We start from the raw sequence: 6,693 nt of genomic DNA, 5'->3' as shown, positions 1-6,693 counted from the left end.
GGAGAGGCCGGCGAAGGCAGAGGCTTTGGGTGGTGGAGCGGCCGCCTGGTGGGTCTTGGTCTGGTCAGCACCGGTAGCAGTCAACTCGCCGGCATCTCGCCCGTTCGTCGAGACCTGGTCGGGCTGAGTCCAGCCGTCGTCTTCCCCACCCGGCGCAGCGCCTTCGACGCCCTCGTCCTCATCCTCCTCCTCTTCACCTTCATCGCTGGAGGCGATCTCCTCCACCGAGTCTTTGCCGCCTTCTGGGTTCAGCCCGAACCAGTTGGGCGGCACTTCAGCACCCGCTTCGTCCAGCTCAGGGAGGAAGACGCTGGTGTCCGTGTACTCGGCGATCGCCATGACGCGATGACGAAGCTGAGGCGCCACAGCCTCCAACTCAGCGCCGGCTTCGGCACGAAGAGTGGCGAGCTGGTCCAAATTAAGCCCAGGGTACCACCCCTTGACGAACTCCAAAGCTCGGTGCGCACCTACCCGAGCGGAGTAGCCCTTCCACGCCTCGATGCGGCCGATGGCCGCCTCCAACCAACCGGAGGTCCGGCTGGCGGTGCGTAGAATAGGAGTGCCCGGCCAAAGGGCGGAGACCACTTGAGCTCCAGCACGCTGAAGACGGCGAAGAGCCCGATGCGCCGGCTGGAGACGAGCCTCGATGGCGACCATCTCCTCGGCAAGAGTTCGAGGGGCATTGGGCGCAACCGTCACGCCAGCCTGCCTCCGCTCATCGCGGAGGGCCTCTACGGCCTGGTTGGCAGCGACAGAGTAGCCGGGGAAATACTCTGCTCAGGAAAAGAAGAAAGAAATGAGAAGGCAGAGGCAGGCACACAGGACAAGTCGGCAGGCAGAACAAGGAAAGAGCAATGTACCATCAAGCAGATCCTCGATCTCGACGTAGCCGGCCTCCAGAGCATTGACTCTCAAACTCGGCATGGAGAGCCTCGTCCGAGTCCTTGAGCTTCTGTAGCTCCGCCTTATGGGTGTCCGCCTGGTCAGCCAGCTGCTTGGCCAGGCGGTCACGCTCCTGCTCCGCCTCGAGGCATGCCACCTCCTTGGTGCGTAGCGCGGTTTGAGCCTCACCGAGTTGCTGCTGCAAGGTGGCATTCGTGCCTATGAAGACAAAGAAGAAAAAAATTCAATGATCAGCAAACACAAGCAAAACGCCAGAAAGATCCGGCTCGACTGCTCAGCAGTCGACCCGAATCTCGAGGACTACACCCTGCGGGTGCGCTGGCGTGCCCCCGCGATGGATTGAACAAATCAACAAAGAAGCAAGAAAAGGTGGTTGCCAGAAGATCCGGCCCGACTGCTCGGCAGTCGGCCCGAATCTCGGGGACTACACCCAGTGGGTGCACTGTCGCGCCCCCGCGAGAAGCAAAAGGATAGAGTGCTTACTCCGGCTCGCAACCAGGTCCGCTTGTCCAGCTCCTTGATCTGGGCGTTGAAGGTGGCTGCACGGACGTTGTGGTAGTCCAACGATGAAGCAACAGAAAGAAAGGGGAGTCAGAACTCAGCACCCACTGAGAAGTTCCCGCCCGACTGCTCGGCAGTCGGACCGGAACTCGGGGGCTACACCCAGCGGGTGCGCTGGCGGGCCCCGCCAAAGATTCCAAAAATCATAAACAAGAAGCAAGTTGCATACCCGAACGGTGGCCCGCGTCTTCATGAACGCCATCATACATTGCTGAAGGGCGGTGGCTTCAGCCCTGAAGCCGTCCTGGACGTCTTGCGCCACCTTGATCAGGGTGCCCGTCCCGCCCCCATGCACCCACTCTGTCGACGCAGAGCTGGTGGCTTCGGCGTCAGGAACCGACGAGCTCGAGGCTCCAATCTCTTGGGGCCGTGGAGCCGAGGCCGCCTTTGCCGCGTGGCGGCGTGTCGGGGTCCCAATGGCGGCAGTCACCCCTACCACCAGCTTGCCACCGCCTTGAGACGCTGGCGGCGCGTTGGGCCGACTATCTGGGGCCTCGGCAGCCGGCGTCTGCTGGGGCGCCTGCGGCCTTGGGACGATGGCCTCTCCCCACTCCCTCTCCATGGCCGGCTGGTCGATGCCGGCCCCTCCTTTCGGCGCCATAACCTCCGTCGCTGGCGGCATGGAGCGAAGTGGACTGATCAACAGTGAGGCCTGGCTATCTGTGGCCGCCCCCACTTGCGCCCCGACGGCCGCATCCGCCTGGGTCTTCGCCGCCTTCTCCGCCCGGGCCTTCGCTAAGGCATCGGCCAGGGCCCTGGCCGCCGCGTCCGCCTCCTCCCGTGCTGCCCTGGCAGCGTCTGCCTTCGCCTGATCCGCCCTCTCCTTCTCCTCGCGCGCTTCCCGCGTGTTCCGCTCCGTCGCCGCCTGGAACTCGGCGCGCGAGTCCACGCGGCGGGTGTTGGTAGAGCTCTCCGGCCCTCCGATGATAGGGGGCAGAGGTCGACCACTCAAGAGAGAGCGGTGCCCTGATTCGCGAGAGTTGCAGAAATTCAGAAGAAGTCTACAAAGAACAAGAGAAAGCATGATGAGGAGTAAGCACTCACGCATGCACCATCGGCGGCTGCTTCGGGGCCCTCTGGAACCGGGCGGCCTTCGCGGCGGCCTCCTCTCGTCTGGTCGCCGCAGCCGAGCCCTTGGGTTTTTTCGGCCGGGCGCCATGCAGCTGCGTGCCGGCTCGGCGCTTCGGCGCGCTGCCCGGTACGGATGGCGCCGCCGAGGAGCTCGCCCTCGCCCTGTTGTCGGCCGGCTGCCGGCGTCGCCCGGCTTCCTCTGCGTCGTCGTCCAACCATGCCTCGAGGTCGCCTCCTCCGCCGGAGCCGCCTGCCCCGTCGCCACCACCCGTGGCATCGTCTTCCAAGGCAGCCGCCCCCAAGTCGGGGTCGTCCGCGTCGCTCACCGCTCGGTCCGGCAGGTACTCCTGGCCTTGCGCCAAGGTGTCGGCGGCCGGCTGGGTCGTGAGGAGCTGCGATGCGACCGACTGTTCAGTCGGCAAGCCAGAACTCGATAGAAGAAATAAAGATCAAAAAGAGAGAAGAATCGGGAACTTACGGTTGGAGGCGGATTAGCACGGGAGTATGGCTGCTTGCCGAACCGCCAGTCTGTCGCGAGCTTGAGGTTCGCGATCTCCATCACCATGTGGGACACCTCCGCGACCGGCATCTCATGGGTGGATAGTCGGCATGGGTCTGGTGACCACTCATTTGACAAATCATGTGAGGCTGGCCCTGGAGGGGGAGAACCCGGCGCGTCACAAAAGCCGTCAGCAAGTCGGCCGCCTAGAGGCCCTCCAGATCCGTCATCTCCTCGAGCCTGGCGACAGCGGTAGCGCCGGTTGCCGACAGGTGCTTCGGCTTGTATGTCCAGCTGGAGCGAGGTTCAGCCGGCGGGCCGGCATCGTAGGGCGGCATGTTGAGGAAGTCCACCGCCGGGTCGACGTTCTTCACATAGAAGTACGATTTCTACCACTGCTTGACAGACTGGATCAGAGTGATGGGTGGAAAGCGGTTGCCGGCTTCTGGGTGCCGCACGGCGACGAAGGCGCCGCACTCGGCCGACTCGTCCTTGGCGGCAACACCAAGCTTGGTGTAGAAACACTCCCCCCACAGCTCGAGTGTGGGAAGAATGCTGAGGTAGCCTTCGCACATCATGACGAAGGTCGACAGCAGCACCACCGTGTTGGGCGTGAGGTGGTGCTGCTGGAGGTTGTAGAACTCAAGGAAGGAACAAAAAACCGCTGACCGGCAAGCTGAATCCGCAGAGGAAATGCTTCCGGAACACGACGCGCTCGCCGTCCCTCGGCGCCAGCGTGATTTCTTTCGCTGGCAGGACGCGAGCCTCGACGTAGCCCGTGCCGGGCAGCCGCCTCATGTCGCTCAAGAAGTCGAGGTGTTCCTGCTGGACGTTGGAACCGTCCCAGGCACCAGAGTTCGCCTTGTCGCGTGCAATGAGTGTTGAAGGCTCAATGAGGACGCAACACGGTGGAGAAGGAGCGGATCCGTGGTGGGATAGCAGCGCCGCGGGAGAGAAGGGCTTGGCCACGGGAAGCCGCGACGGCACTCCGACGAGACTGTGGGGCGCGATGGCAGCGGAGTTCAAGAAGAAGAAGAGCAAGGAGAAGGAGGAGGTGGGCGCGCGTGCTAGCACTACAAAAAAAGACACATACGTGACATTTTGGGCCGAACGAAAAAAAATTCTGTCATACTTATGACACATCTATGACAATAATTGTGACAAAACCCGATATCATCATAGATGTGGTGGGCTCCTACTTCTGTGACAAAAAATCATGATAGAAAATGGGATTTTCGTCCTGGGTGGGCCGGAGACGCAGCTGCATAACATTCTTTGGGCCGTCCATGACGGAAAAAACCATGGTAGAACCGAGGGCGAGGAAATATTGAGGTGTTCCCGGTTACGGTGGGTGGTCGGGGCCGAGCGATGCGCGTTTCTCTCATACACGCACGCGCGTGGGTGCGAGGAGTTGGGCTCTAACTGAACCTGAGCGAGGCGTTGGGCTCTAACTGAACCCGAGCGATTGCACTGCAGGCTACGCGTTACTGAACCCGAGCGATCGAACGTTGGTTGTTAACTGAACCCGACCGAGCGATTCCTTTGCTACTGCTGCTAACTGAAGCCGATCGATGCTGCCTCTGGATGAACAGTGAGCGGTTCTAGGGGGTTTGGATGAACAGTTCCCGGTGGGGGTGGATGAACAGGACCCCGTGGTGTTGCCTCTAGATGAACAGGACCCCGATCGATCGAGCCGGTTGGGGCTGGATGAACAGGACCCCGTGGAGGGCTGGATGAACAGGACCACCCCGTGGAGGGCTGGATGAACAGTACAAGGTGGAGGGCTGGATGAACAGTAGCCCGTGGTGGGGTGCTTGAACAGGAGCCCGTGGAGAGGGCTGGTTGAACAGTAGTCGGTGGAGTAGCGCGCGGTGGAGGCTAGATGAACAGGAGCCCGTGGATGGACAATCGCAGGTGGAGGCTGGACGAGGTCGACGGTGGATGAACAGTAGCCCGTGGAGGCTGGAGGGGGTCGACGGTGGAGATGAACAGTATCCCATGGAGTCCCGTTTTGCGGTACGCCACACCCCTCCCGATCAACAGGACCCCCGTTTCGACCATAGCGCTCCAACACAAGTCCGTTTCCTCCGTTTTGCGGTACGCCACACCCCTCCCGATCAACAGGACACCCGTTTCGACCGTAGGAGGTCCGTTTCCTCCGTTTTGCAGTACGCCAGACCCCTCCCGATGAACAGGATCCCGTTTTGAACATGGCCGGTCGAACACAAGGCCGTTTCCTCCGTTCTACGGTACGCCAGGCCTCGTTTCCATCGGTTGTTCCGTCCAAGCCCTCCCGATGAACACGACGACGCATTCCGTTCCGACCCAGCTGGTTGGCTCCCCATGAACACGACAATGACTCATTTTCTCCGTTCCCAGCCATGTACACGAGCCCTGGCCGTATGTATGCGCGAGTAGCCGTCCGAGACCCTGCCCATATGTACGTACGTGGCCGTATTTCCTTTCTTGCACACTGGCCGCTGTACGTACGTGTACATGCTACGTGCGCGCTTCTACATCGACCGGTATGTACGTACACGTTCGCGACCAGAATGACAACGCTACGTACGCTTCGACCAGGTGGGTCCCGACTGTCAAGCACTTCCTTCCGTGCGATGATGTAGCTGGTGGGTCCCAGCAGTCTGGGGCGAATCATTTTTTTTGCCCGTACGCACTTCCTTACGTGCGAAGATGTAGCTGGTGGGTCCCAGTAGTCAGCGGGAAACGTTTTTTTCACGAAATACGGTGGCCCGTCCGGTGGGTCCCCGCTGTCAGGTGGAGGAATAATTATTTACCGCGCAATAAGGAGGCACTTCCTTGCTGCGGCCGTGGACCTAGCTGTCAGCCTCTCCACGTATAGTACTCTTTCGATGGAAGTCGGTTGTTGACCACATTGACCATGCTACGCCGAGAGCACCACGGCGGTGGACGACGGCGAGGCCTAGGAAGGGGACGACGCGGAGCCGGGGAAGACGCGGTAGTGGATAAACACGCAGAGAGGAGTACGAGGGTTCACTCTTTCGGCTGCAGTGTGAGGCTGCCGTCGCCGCGGAATAACAGGGGGTGTGGGTGTGTGGAGGGATGGCCTAACCAGCGGTGGGAGTAGTAGGGGGCGGTGAGGCTTCCGCGGCAGCACAGCCGGCCACGGGAGGCAGGAGGAAGCGGCACGACCGGCACTGCTTTGGGCGGCTGGAGCAAGAAGACCAGAGGTTGAGGAAGCACGACGGCCGTTGGATGGACATCATACGGTTACTGCAACTAGAATTGTTTATATTGACTAAGTTGACAAAGCCCTTGGTATGCGTCAACTTAGTAGGCCCACAGGTCAGCTTCCGAAACGGTGCACCCCAGATGTCAGGGGGAGGAATCATTTTTTGGGCGGGTGAAGCTAGAATATCCAAGATTGAAGAAGAAGCACGGCATCCGTTGGATGGACATCCAACGGCCACTGCTGCTAGAACCGTGTGTTGACTATAAGTTGACAAAGCCTTGCATACGCGTCAACTCTCTTTTTTTTAGGGGACGCGTCAACTTAGTAAGGCCACAAGTGTGTGGCAGAGAACTGATAGCCCATTTGAGATTTGTAAGAATGTGCAGCCAATTTTTGAATTCTAATGGAATTTACTACAGCCCATTTACAGTTTGTTAAAAGTACAGCC

This window comes from Triticum aestivum, chromosome 5D (genome assembly GCF_018294505.1).
Source record: "Triticum aestivum cultivar Chinese Spring chromosome 5D, IWGSC CS RefSeq v2.1, whole genome shotgun sequence".
NCBI lineage: Eukaryota > Viridiplantae > Streptophyta > Magnoliopsida > Poales > Poaceae > Triticum > Triticum aestivum.
The sequence above is the reverse complement of the archived record's forward strand: the minus strand, read 5'-3'. Positions refer to the sequence as shown.